Raw genomic sequence first — 12,135 nt, 5'->3', positions numbered from 1 at the left:
TTTCTTCTCCTACACCTTCACTTCTCCTAGACTGCCCAGTGTCTTCTGTTCTGACTGATACTGTTTCTGCCCTACCAGGAAACTTCTGTTCCCTGAGATGCTGTATCTCAGAAACAGCACTCCTGACGGTCTCCCAAGGCTCTCCTGTGTTTTTTTTTTAAAAGATTTTATTTTTATTTATTTATTTATTTTGGCTGTGCTGGGTCTTAGCTGCGGCATGCAGGATCTTTTAGTTGCAGCATGTGGACTTCTTAGTTGCAGCATGCATGCAGGGTCTAGTTCCCTGACCAGGGATTGAACCTGGGCTCCCTGCATTGGGAGCACAGAGTCTTACCCACTGGATCGCTTGGGAAGTCCTAGACCTTCACTTTGCCTTTATTTCCTAGGAGAGGTCTTCAACTTCTTTTTCCTGTCCTTTGATTATTTCATTACTTCTATCAAATTTTTAATTCTCCAGAACTGTTAGTTGTCTTCTGAGCCTTCTTTTGGTCTACCATCTGCTTTTTGTTTCATGGATGGAATTAGCATTCCTTTCAGGAGTTCCATAAGAATGATTTTTTCCTTCCTCCTTTATAGACTGTTTCTTCAGGCTTATTTGTTTGTTTGAGTCTCTGTATTTCAAGGTCCTGGATCCCTGGTTGTCCGTCCCTATTGCAGAGTGAGGTGCTAAGACGTTGATTTTAGAAATCCTGGGCACATGGGTAGGGCTATAGGGTCATTTTCTTAGACTCCCCCCTATTTTTTGGGGGGGGGTCCCTAAACATGTCTGTATCTTTAGGTCTTTATTTTGGTGCTGGTGGGAACTCCAAAAGGCAGCCTGGTGAAAAGACACATTAGGGTTTTCTTCACTAGCTTCTTCCATTTTAGAGCCTGGCTGCTGACCCAAATACTATGAAAAACTTTTGAGAACAGATTCACACAGAACATGATTAGTTTGTAAAAATCAGATTTCTGTAGTGCCTTCTCCAAGAAAGAAAGATGCCCCAGAGTGCAGGACCAGACCAGGTGGTGTTCATTGCATCTATTTTGGAATTTCTGGTGGACAAGTAAAATCTCCCCAGCAACGTTGGGCGGGGATCCAGCCTCACTTCCTTCAAAAGGAGTGCTGTACCCACCTGGTGTCCGGACACCAGTGGGATGTCGGACACCAGTGGGATGTCGGCGTCTCGGCCAACAGGGTTTCCCTAGATAAGCCTAACTTGGGGGAACCTCCTAGGTCATTCAGCCTGTGGATCTAGTTTACAATATGCCCAGTGTCTTCTGCTCTGACTGATCCTCTTTCTGCCCTACCAGGAAACGTCTGTTCCCTGAGATGCTGTATCTCTGAAACAGCACTCCTGGCGGTCCCCCGAGGCTCTCCTGCAACTGAGTCACATGGTTCTCACTGTTTGCAATTCCTATCTGAAAGTGCTGCAAGTCGCCTGTGGGCATTGGAAGGCACCGGCCACATGAAACATTCAATTTAAAGGCTTAGCGCCCAGGAGAAGAGAGTATTATTAATATTATTATTATTTATCACCTCTGGGTACTCATAAAGCAAACTGTGCTCCCATGTAAGCACCTAAGTTAGAGCTAAATGCCCTGAGTCTTGTCAGCTGGAAGCAGGCTGTGGAATGAGAGGATGAATGGCGATCTCCAGCCGTACTTAGAATGCTTGGTTTCCAAAGAGAGAGGGACTTTCATTCACAGGACGGGCCACAGGATCAGTCCTGTCCTGGAGCGTCCCCAGATGTACTCTTCAGTGGAATTAATAGTTGTTTAGATCCAGGGAGCTGCCTTACTGCATAAACATTAACAGAAAAAGTAGAGTCAGACCCTAGAGACACAGAGCTGGCCAAGCCTGGGTCTCTGCTTCGAACGGGTTCATAGCGTCCTGGGGCAGGCAGACAGCAACGCAGGACCAGCATGCTGGGGCCTAGGAGCATGTGGGTTACTGGAGGTCAGTGTGGTGTCCTGGGGTGCTGTGGAGCCCCAGAGGCACAGTTCTTCCCCCCTGCCGTGCAGGCCGGAGTGAGACCTCTGTGCTCAGGGGTTCTTGGTCCCCACAAAGGGACCCGGACAAACAGGAACACATCTCAGAGGACCATCCAGGAGGCTGAGGGGCTCATAACCGCGTCTGATGTGTTACCTCGAAGAGATTGCTGTTATTTTGGCTGGAAGGAAAAGGCTGGGGTTGGGGGTGAGAGGGAGAGGGAGAACACTGTCGAAAGACATTAAAGACCTAAATAAATAGAAAGACATCTCCAGTATATGGATCGGAAGACATAATATTGTTAAGATGGTAATACTCCCAAATTGACCTACAGAGTCTATGCAATCCCTATCAAAAACCCAGGTGGCTGCTTTGCAGAAATTGACAAGCTGATCCACAAATTTACATGGAAATTCGAGGGACCCAGAATAGCCAGAACAACACTGATGAAGAACAAAGCCGGAGGACGCCCACTTCTCAATATCAAAACTGACTATAAAGCTACTGCAGTCAAGACCGTATGGTAGGAATATAGGGACCGACGTGTAGATCAGTGGAACAGAATTGAGAATACAGAAATAAATCACGTAGGAGCAATTGATTTTCCACAACGGCGCCAAGACAATTCAGTGGGGGAAAGAACAGTGTTTTCAATGGTGCTGGGACTGATGGATAGCTACATGCGAAATGATGAAGCTGGACGCGTCCCACAAACATACCAAATCAAAAAAAAAATCTCAAAATGGATCAAAGATTTTTTTAAATGTAACAGCTAACACTGTGAAACTCTTAGATATAAATCTTCGTGACCTTGGATCAGGCAATGGTTTCTTAAACGTAACACCAAAAGCATTAGGGACAAACGTAAAAAAATAAACTTCATTGGGCTTCCCTGGTGGCGCAGTGGTTGAGAGTCCACCTGCCGATGCAGGGGACGCGGGTTCGTGCCCCGGTCCGGGAAGATCCCACATGCCGCGGAGCGGCTGGGTCCGTGAGCCATGGCTGCTGAGCCTGCGTGTCCGGAGCCTGTGCTCCGCAACAGGAGAGGCCACAACAGTGAGAGGCCCGCATACCGCAAAAAAAAAAAAAGAAAGAAAAAGAAAGAAATAAATAAACTTCATCAAAATTTAATTTTTTAAAAATCGTTATGTTGTATACTTTAAATATATTACAATTTTGTCAGCTGCACCTCAATAGACTTAGCCATGAATTTTACCCTCCTAGACCCTAAGTCTTGTGCTGCCTTCAAGGTACAGAAGCCCTTAACCACAGGAAGCCAGTGTTTCATTCTGGAAATGACTCCACCTCATAGGTGTGGAGACCATGTCTGTCTTTCCCCAGAGCCAGCAGTTTGATAGTCAAATAGAAATCAAATAAAGAGAATTGGCCCTTGGAGAACATGGGCCCAAGGTGAGAACTGCCAGGGGCCGTTTCAGGAGCCTGGATTTTACCTGCACCGGGCCCTGCGCTCCTTTCACTGGAAGCATCCACCTCGGCAGCCCGGCCTTTGTTTGCACTGCTCACCGGCTTGACCATTTGAGCAATCTGGGCAGTGACTGGGCTGGGGCAGCACATCCCAAGACAGCAGACTTTCTACAGGCCACTTCCTGGAAAGAGGGGAACCCCCGGGAGAGAGGCTGATTACTTAACAGGCTGTGTAAGCTGTCCGGCTGATTCACCCAGAACCCATTCAGGGAACCAGCAAGGCTGAGCGGTGTTTACTTTTGCAGAATGTGGGATGGTGCCTTGGACTCGGGCGAGCTCTGGGAACACCCACACGGCAGATGAGGCCCCCAGAGATGGAGACAGAGACAAGGGAAAACAGACCATGGTAGCTTTCACAAATGTCAGGCTGTGCCGGTGGACTCATGGAGACTGACCCTTGACACACTAAGGTTTACCTGAGGGAGGAAGCACCACAGAAAGCCCCACGCACTGGGGCCAGCGTTGCCCAGTAGGACTCACCCTCCCCTTGTGCACATGCGTGTTTCACATACGCCGAGGTCTTCCACGTGCGTGACCTCGCCTGAGCGTTTGCGTTTGGCCATTTGACCCACAGTAAAGGGAAGGAAGAGTCAAGCGTCGTTATGGCAATTGATGGAAGCCGTTTACGATCACGTCCTGGTTCTGCATCAAGCATCGTCTCCTTTAACTTAAAGCAGGGTGCAGAGTCGGTGCTGCTACCATCCCCACTTCACAGCTGATGAAACTGAGGCTTGAGGTTCTAGAAATGCGAGTCACGGCAGGCGAGCGGTGGAGCCGACTCCCGCTGACACCCCAGCCCCACCCGAGCCATTTGCATAATTTAAACCAACGATCCTCTGCAGCTGTCCCCTGGGTCTCTGGTGGCTGGTCACAGCGGCCAGTTGGGAGGGAGCCCCGGACGCCACGGAGCCCTGCGCGAGCGCTCTGGTCCGCCTCACCTCAGGAGGCAGAGAGGCTACTCACGCCACTCTCGCCGCAGTGATCTCGGTGAGAAAAGGAGCTGATGGCACCCGGGCAAGGCGGGGCCCGCAGCTGTGTGGGGAGGCGGTAGGGAGCTACAGTCATGACGGATCACTGGCCGGGGCCGGGCCGGGGCGTCCTCCAGCGCGTTTGAGTGGGTGACAGGCAGCCGGGTGTGTGGGCTGTGATGTAACAGAGCTGCTACGGCTGCTGGATGGCGGGGAGATTGACTAACTTTCCTCCTCTTTCAACAGCCTCTAATGGCCTCCACGGCTGGAGAGGGTGGGTGTGGCAGTGCCCACAGCCAGGGCCACCAGCCAGACACCGAACATCAGGGCCACGGATCAGCCCACACTCCCAGCTGCCGCCCCTGCAGCCTCGGACCAGACGGACAGCTAGGTCGGTCCTGGCGCAGAGCACGTGTGGGAAGAGAAGGCAATGCAGGCAAGACCTGGAAAGCAGGCTGTCGGCGCGTGAAGAAGGGTTTTCTTCTTTGGACCTAGAGAAGGAGGTGAAGGGAGGGGGAACCGTGTTTTGATTTCCTACTGGGAGCCAGGTGCGGTGTAAGCACCTGCGTGATCTCACTGAGTCTTCACAGCCGCTCAGTGAGATGGGTATCGTTCATTCATCCATCCATTTATTCATCCATTCATTCATTCACTTAAATATTTCTGGCCACCTGCCAGGTGCCATCACTCATAGCGTCGTTTTACGGATAAGAGGCTCAGAGGTGACCTGACTTCCCCAGGTCAGCCGCCTTCGTGTGAATTAGAAGAGGCTGCACCTCTGGGAAGATGCAGCCTCCCACCAGGAGACACGACCTGGCGAGAAGCGTTTTCTTGGCAGGCGCCCCTGTTCCGCCTCTGAGATCTCACGGCCAGTGGGCGGTACAGCCGGGCCCTGGGGAGCCAGCCACGTGCTCCTTCCCACGCGACACCAACTTTCTCTACCAGCAAAAGTCTCACAGCGGGAGGTCAGCTTAATGGACCTGTTGGCAAACTCTACCAACCAAAATCAGTGTTTCTAGTCATAAAAGGGAGACTGGAAGCGTTCTTATGGAACAGCGGGCGAGCCAAGAGCCCAGCAGGGCTGGGGGGCTGGAGCAAAGGGCCTGATCACGCCTGATGGAAGGGACAGAGGGGGATGCTGGTCCTGCACGCGTGGGGAGTGGGGCACGTGAGGAGCATGTGGAAGTGATGTCAGTTTGGGTTGGCCCATGTGAGTCCTGTTTTTCTAGCACTTGAAATGTTCCAAGGAAAAGGATAAATGTTGGTCAGAGCTACCCTAAGGATGTATGGGTGTAAAATAATAAGGGGAACATTCAAGAAAAAGTTTCTAATAAGATCCATTGAGAAGTGGAAGGGGCTGCCTTAAATGTAGTGATGTCCCTGTTGCAGGCCGGCCACCAGTTTAAGTCACATTAGTGTGGATTGCATAAGGTTAGGGGACTTCCCAGTGGTGAAACTCAAGGATTATGATTTAACAAACCCATTTAGGTTATTGCACTGAGCCACTGCCTCAAAATTCCTTTCCATGCAAATGAGAATCACCTCACTGAACGGGGCCAGGCCCCTGAAGAAGGAAGTGAAGGGTGACTGGAGGGAGGTGTGTCCCCAGGCGCATCTGGGGAAGCCAGCTGTCATCCCAAGCTGATTGCGTGTTGCTCTGGGAACGTGGGCAGGTCCTTGGCCTGGCCGGCTCTTCTCCCAGCTGTTTCCTGATCACCTTGGACCCTGGGGAGCGTGGGGAGCAGAGCCTGGAGCAGAAGAGGAAGAGCGGCGGGGGTGGGGTGTGTGTGTGCACCCCAAGCGCCCCAGCTCGTCTATACTGTTACAATAGGGACACACTTCTGCACCCGTGGGCACAGCTGCTCCCGCCCCGGCCCCCAAATTGTGATTGTCCAACACAGGCTGTGCCCAGCGTACGTAGGTTGAATTTATATGCATAAATATCATGGATGAATGAAAACTACGCACAGCACAGCTATGCCGTTGGGTTCCTTGGGGCTCCTCCATCCTGAAGCCACTCAAAACTGCCAGGCCACCCTTGAAGCCTCCTGCAGCAGAGAGGGTGGGAGCTGGGCCCTGGGGCCTTCATGGAGAGAATTGCTGGGTTAATATTTGTCAAATATGCTGGTGCTGGTTTTTTCTATAAAGTGGCTTTGGTTTCAATTTACATTTCAGGGAGAGGCTGCAAAATGATAAGTAACACAATCACTATCTCATGATTAATTTGCGTGTCTTTATACTGAAAATAAAGTTAACTCTTTGTGCTGGGGCTGTTCCTATCTAGTTCGTGTGGCTGTGAATTGCTCACATACAGCTCTATACTGTGGCTCTTTTTTTTTTTTTTCTTTTTTTGGTGGTACGCGGGCCTATCACAGCTGCGGCCTCTCCCTGCTGCGGCCTCTCCCTTTGCGGAGCACAGGCTCCGGACGCGCAGGCTCAGCGGCCATGGCTCACGGGCCCAGCCACTCCGCGGCATGTGGGATCCTCCTGGACCGGGGCACAAACCCGTGTCCCCTGCATCGGCAGGCAGACTCTCAACCACTGCGCCACCAGGGAAGCCCTATACTGCAGCTCTTTGCCTTTCTGATTTGCAAGCGTGCGTTATGTTCAAAGATGGTAACTCTTAGTCGTGGAGGTTAGAAATTTCTCAGCGATAGCAGGGGTCTTCAAGGCAAAGGCTGACAGCGTGAGGGGCCCTTCGTGTCTCTACATCCCTTCCCAGATGTCTGGGCTTGTCCAGGGGGGCAAAGAAGAAGGCCAGTCAGCTCTGACCCACACGTGGAAACACTCCTTGCTGTTCTGTCTTATAACTTGGGGATCCCATATAAGATTTCCATTGAGTAAGAGTTTGTGGTTAAAAGGTTGGAACACTCACTTCTAGTCCAAAGTGCTCATTTGCCTGTGAGGAAGCCCATGACTGGGTTCTGGACACATGCCCTCACACACACACACCCACATCCTCTGGGTGTCCTGAGCCTTGGCGTCCTGCCTGTACAGGTAGACAGCAGCATCCAAAGTGCAGCACTCGTTTCAGTCCTGGTGCTGTGGCCTCAGACTCCTGCCTCAGTTTCCCCACCTGTAAAGTGGGTGCAACCCCAGTGGCACCCCTCTCATAGGGCCGCAGTGAACCTTAAATGAGATAATTCATGTGGAGGGCTAAGAGGAGCGCCCAGCACGGTGCTCAGTCAAAGTTAATTATTATTATTTGGTCCAGGGCCCGTTACCTATTAGCTGTTCAATTAACTTTCCTCTCCTTCCCAGCCCTGGGGACTCGTGAGCCCAGGAGGCTGCCGGGCCTGGGCCCTGAGCACCCCCTTGGTCAGAGCCCTGAGAGGAGATGGGGAACCTCGCGCTCCTCCCTCCCTCCGGGTCGGCAACGTCCCCCAGTCGCCGCAGACCTGGCAGAGCCGGGCCCGTGGGAGTCAGCACCTCCTCTCCTGCCCTACTTTGTTGTCGTCCCGTCCGGGACAATCAGACGGGGATGCGGGACAGCTGCCCTGCTTTGGCCCCTTTTCCTCCGGGCGCCTTTCCTCTCCTTCCCCACTGCTCCCTCCTCTGTATTCCGTGTCTTTCCACATCCTGGATGTCCCCTGGTGCCCTGGTCACAAGGCGGAGGGGCTGGCGCTGCCGGTGCCCCCGGCCAGGACGGAGCTGCACTGCATCCAGCCTCCGGCTTGAGGACCCGCCCTGCTCTCCAGCCCTTCTTCGGTTTCTCCGCTGTCTCCCAGTCTCCTCGGACTGAGGCCCGATCTGGCTGGCTTCAGGTTGGGGTGCACCCAGCTGTGAGTGCATCTGGCCGGTGGGAAGTGGGATCTGAGGCCCTGCCCCACTCCAGGCCCACAACTCGGGTTTCAAGCCTAATCTCCAGCCTCTTGCTGGAGGGTGGGTGGAGAGTTGGGAACTGGAATGTGGACGGGCTGCCTGAGCCCTGCTGCTCGGCCCACGCCAAGGGTCGACTGGGCAGAGCTCCCACACCAAGGGTGGACTGGGCAGAGCTGAGTCAGCTTCCCTCCACGACTACTGAGAGAGCAGCCCAGGCGCTGGTCCGGGCTGGGATGGAGTGAGCAAAACAGCTGAGCCCCGTCCTCAGGGGAACCTCGGGGAGGGCAGAGAGCGCTAGCTGGGCCATTGTCCCCGCCCCACTGGAGGAAGGAGGAAGAACGCCGGAGCCCTCCGAGGGCACGGCTGGTCCCTGGGATGTTGACGACAAGCTTCTGTAGCAACAAACCAGCCCTCCACCCTGACGGCCCCAGGCTCCCACTGGCTCTACAGGAAGAGGACTGGGCAGGTCCAGGACAGGCTCATGGCCTCCGGTGCCAGGCTAGTCCTTGTGCCACGCAGAAGAGTTTCCGTCCTCCTCCACCGGGGCAACCAGCATCCACAGGTGGGAGCCCCCTCTGCTCCCGCCCGCCCAGCCTCCAATGTCCCCAGCGCGCGGAAAGCGGACCCCCGGGCTCTTCCGCACCTCCCCTGCACACGGAGCCAGCTCCTTCCTCTTTCCTGCTTATCTCTGTACTCTCCTCTGGACTCGGTCACGCATGATGTTTTCTTTTTTTGCGGTACGCGGGCCTCTCACTGCTGTGGCCTCTCCCGTTGCAGAGCGCAGGCTCCGGACGCGCAGGCTCAGCGGCCATGGCTCACGGGCCCAGCCACTCCGCGGCATGTGGGATCTTCCCGGACCGGGGCACGAACCCGTGTCCCCTGCATCGGCAGGCGGACTCTCAACCTCTGCGCCACCAGGGAAGCCCACGCGTGATGTTTGAAACGTCCTTCTGCCCTTTCCTCCACTGGCTCTCCCGCCCAACCACCTCTTCCCCTGCACACCCATCGCACATGTCAGCTGACCCTCCCTTGCCCATGCGCTCTGCCCTCTGACACCATTCTCACTGGTCTCTGGCCTCCCGGTGACCAAATGCAATTGGCCCTTCCAGGCCTCCTTTCCTGGCCTGGCCGCCCTGCTCCTGCCCTGAAAGCCTCCTCCTTCTGCTTCGGTGGAAACTTCTGTTGAGCTGACTTTGGCCCGACCTTGCCCCACTCTATCCTCCTCGCCTCAGCCCCCTTCCTCAACCGCTCCTTAAATGCGGATGTTCCCAGAGAGCCCAGACACTTCCAGGTCTCCATGCCACCTGGAGCCCAAGCCTTGCTCTTTCTAGACCTTCTTTCCAAATCTCCTCCAAGCCCTAGACCCGCAGATCCATTCGCAGTAGTTTAGTAGACATCTCCCTGCAGCCTTGCTGGCAGGAAGTGTGCAGGCGCCGTCCTCCCGGGCCTTCCCTCAATGACGGGGCACCTCAGCTGCCCACTGCCACGTGCCCCTCCACTCCCACCTAACTGGCCACCGAGTCCTGTTCACCTCCTGCCAGATGACCCTGGGGTCTGTCCTTCTGTCCCTCTGCCCCAGTTCCTCTCCACTCCACAGTCCTCTGCTGGCCTTTCAGCCTGCTGCCGCCTGGCGCTGGCCTCCGGCCCCTCCTGCTTCTCCCTCCTTTGTCGAAACACTGAACACCCGCTTCTCAATGCCGCCTCTTTGCACTGGCTGTTCCCTCTGCCTAGGATGCCCTCCCTGCCTCACCCGCCTGGGGAGCCCCTCTCCACTCCTCAAATCCTCCTCTTGCCAGGAGCTCTGCTCCAGGAGGCACATCCGGTCCCACGTCTTGTGTGCCTGTTCCCATCCAACGCCCCCTCTGGCCTCCCGACTTCTCTCCCCGATGGCGTCCACTCCAGCACAAGGGTCGTGTGCGCACGATCTGTTCCGCTCACCGCTCGGATGGCTCCCAGAGCGGGCAGCCTGTCTGACCCAGCTCCCTGACCCCAGCCGTGGGCACGGCCCAGCACACAGGGGCCAAGCCATGACCGATGGCCCAGGGTCTCAGCTGCGGATGGAAATGGCGGTCCAGAGAGGGAATGGGGGTTGGGCCACAGGAAGAATCCCATCCCCACAACTAGGAACCTGAGAACTTGGTCCGACCTGCCCAAGGCGGCAGTTAGTATTCCAGTTAATTAGTGAACTCTGTAAAGTACTTCGAACATGAAACACACTATATAAATGCCAAGTATTATTATGAAAAAGTAAGACGTTCTCTAATATGCCAGTCTGGGGAGTCCCAGGCTAGTCCAAAGAAAATGAACGAATGCAGAAAATTAAGCAATTAAAAGGTGCTATTTCAGGGTTTGCAAAAAGATGAAAGTAACCGAATGGCTGCATCTGCGGGGTGATCGTAGCCCCCCTCCCTCTGCCCTCTCTGCATAGCCGGCCCCCTGAGCCGACCTTGCATCCATCTGGAAGGGCTGCACAGAGGTTTAGAGTGGGGTTGGGAGGGGGCGAGGTCTAGGAGAAGACGCTGAGCCTGGACCGACCGGCTGGTGGGAGCCTCTGTGCCAGTGGTGTGAGCTTTGGCAAGTCAGGCCTCCCCTCCGAGCCCCCGTCTCCCTGAGCGTAGGACAGGAGGCACCTGCAGCACCAGCCCTGGCGTCGCCCTTGACCCTGCTCCCTGGCCAGAGGGCTCTGAGCGGGGGCAGGAAGGGGTGGCCAGCGGCATCGGGCTCCAACACTTACTGCCTCTGTCCTTATAGCCAGGTGACCCCACGCGGCACATGTGCTTCCTTGTCAGCACTTGGGGACGGCAACATCCCCTTCACAGAACTGTCGTGGTTAAGAAATGAAACTTAGGTACAGACGCATGGAAAACTGTTGGCCATAGCATGCGATCTGGGGTTTGCTTGCTGGCTTATCCTTCAACTTGACATATTGAAACATTGCGGATTTCTCTCTTCGTTTTCTGGAGCTCTGTTCTGACATCCAAGGGCCAAGGTTCAAATCCTAGGCCTTCACTGAGGGGCTGTGTGACTTTGGGCTCTTCCCAGCCTTGTGGAAAGGAGATGAAGATTCCGACCTCTGAGCCTTGCTGTCCCTGAGTAGAAGCCCTCAGTCTGAGGTCAGCCTCACGGTAGATAAATGCAGGTAAATAAATGTTTGTTTTCCTTCCCTCCAGGCTGGCAGAGGTCAGTGGCGTGACACGCACAGTTTCATCCAGGCTACGAGAGACAAGAGAAACCCCGTTCACAGCCCCTTTCCCTAGAACCTCCGTCAGAAACTCCTTATTCACGCGTGCCTTGAAATAAACACCCAGGAGGATCCAGTCACAGGCCAGCCTAAGAAAGGGACTGAAAAACCAGCACAAAGTCAAAACTCTTTGGCCTCAGACAACAGCTGAGCAGAAATGGTCCCCTGATTCGGGACCATGGGGTTCCACATTCAGCTGGTTGGCCTCAGCTTGCTTATCTGTAAAATGGGCTCTTTGGACTAGGCAATGCTCAGGATCACCGGCGCTCTGACCTCACTTGTGGTTTGCATAAATCTCAAGCTCAGACAAAGGTGGCGGGAGTCCTGGGTTGGCCTGGCCTCTTTTGACCTCCTGCTCTGGCCAGTGTAGGTCTTCTGAGGTGTGGTGCTCCCGGGTTGGTCCCTGGGGTCTCCATCACTGCGGAAAGGGGGAGAAATCGGTTCTTGGGGAGCCCTTGCTCTGGGTGGGCCCTGGGCCCCCAGCAGTCATGGAGGGTCCCAGGGCCGGGTGTCAGTGAGGGGCACCAAGGGCGCTGCTCCCAGCTCTGGCCTCTGCCTGATGGCCGCCTGGGAGGCCATCCTCTGCTTGGCCCCCACCTGAGTCGTATCCCTGCTCCTCTGGCTTTCCCCCTGAAGGCTCAGCACCA

At 54.8% G+C, this 12,135-nt stretch overlaps 1 long non-coding RNA gene across 2 annotated transcripts; it reads left to right on the top strand.

Annotated features, from left to right (window-relative positions):
• Window positions 1-2,862: 2,862 nt before the first annotated feature.
• LOC117203288 (uncharacterized) lies at window positions 2,863-11,516 on the top strand. 2 transcript variants are annotated; one of them, XR_007470849.1, is made up of 3 exons: window positions 2,863-4,444; window positions 4,672-4,928; window positions 11,418-11,516. It is a non-coding gene; the product is annotated as an uncharacterized LOC117203288 (long non-coding RNA). The 2 variants fall into 2 exon arrangements; XR_004485987.2 differs by lacking the exon at window positions 11,418-11,516 and having other exon boundaries at window positions 4,672-5,093.
• The last annotated feature ends 619 nt before the right edge of the window (window positions 11,517-12,135 follow it).

Source organism: Orcinus orca, chromosome 13 (assembly GCF_937001465.1).
Source record: "Orcinus orca chromosome 13, mOrcOrc1.1, whole genome shotgun sequence".
NCBI lineage: Eukaryota > Metazoa > Chordata > Mammalia > Artiodactyla > Delphinidae > Orcinus > Orcinus orca.
The sequence above is the reverse complement of the archived record's forward strand: the minus strand, read 5'-3'. Positions and strand labels throughout refer to the sequence as shown.